The 1,121-nt window shown below is 20.5% G+C and overlaps 1 pseudogene; it reads left to right on the top strand.

Moving 5' to 3' along the window:
* Positions 1 to 8: 8 nt before the first annotated feature.
* On the top strand, positions 9 to 884 carry LOC124421179 (annotated as a pseudogene).
* Positions 885 to 1,121: the final 237 nt, after the last annotated feature.

Genomic DNA, 1,121 nt, shown 5'->3' with positions numbered 1-1,121 from the left:
TTTCTATTTCTGCTAATTCATGGTTAGGAGCTTGAATAGGGTTAGAAATTAATTTATTAGCTTTTATCCCCCTAATAAGAGATGATAAATTAATATCAACAGAAGCCTTATTAAAGTATTTCTTAACTCAAGCATTAGCATCTTCAGTATTTCTATTCGCAGTGATTTTGTTTTTACTAAATTCAAGTAAAACAAATTCAAATTATTTTATAGAAATAATAATCTTTTCTTCTCTTCTTTTAAAAAGAGGTTCTGCTCCATTTCATTTTTGATTCCCTAATGTAATAGAAGGACTTTCATGAACAAATGCATTAATTTTAATGACTTGACAAAAAATTGCACCTTTAATATTAATTTCTTATATTATTTTTAAGCCATTAATTATTACAAGTATTATTCTTTCAAGATTAATTGGTGCTTTAGGTGGATTGAATCAAACTTCTTTACGTAAATTAATAGCTTATTCTTCTATTAATCATTTAGGATGAATATTAGCAGCAATATATAATAGAAATTTATTATGAATAACATATTTTTTATTTTATTCATTTCTTTCATTTGCTATAATCTTTATATTCAATATATTTAAAACTTCTCATATTAACCAATTATTTTCATTATTTTTTCATTCAAAGGTTATAAAATTTTTTTTATTTTTTAATTTATTATCATTAGGAGGATTACCCCCATTTTTAGGATTTTTCCCTAAATGAATTGTTATTCAATCTTTAACTATTAATAATCAATTATTTTTATTAACATTTATAGTATTAATAACATTAATTACTTTATATTTTTATATACGATTATCATATAGAGCTTTTATATTAAATTATTATGAAAATAATTGATTAAATTATTCTATATTCAAATCTATTGATTAGTTGATTAGTTCCATTAATATTAGGAGCCCCAGATATAGCATTCCCTCGAATAAATAATTTAAGTTTTTGACTTTTACCTCCTGCATTAACTTTATTATTACAATTTAAAATTGAATTATTTAATTCATTTAAATTAAAAAATAAGAAAAATTTTATAACCTTTGAATGAAAAAATAATGAAAATAATTGGTTAATATGAGAAGTTTTAAATATATTAAATATAAAAATTATAGCAAA

The sequence above is a fragment of the Lucilia cuprina genome, unplaced genomic scaffold (genome assembly GCF_022045245.1).
Source record: "Lucilia cuprina isolate Lc7/37 unplaced genomic scaffold, ASM2204524v1 Scaffold_4378, whole genome shotgun sequence".
NCBI classification, from domain to species: Eukaryota; Metazoa; Arthropoda; class Insecta; order Diptera; family Calliphoridae; genus Lucilia; species Lucilia cuprina.
This window is presented reverse-complemented; position numbering and strand designations above follow the sequence as displayed.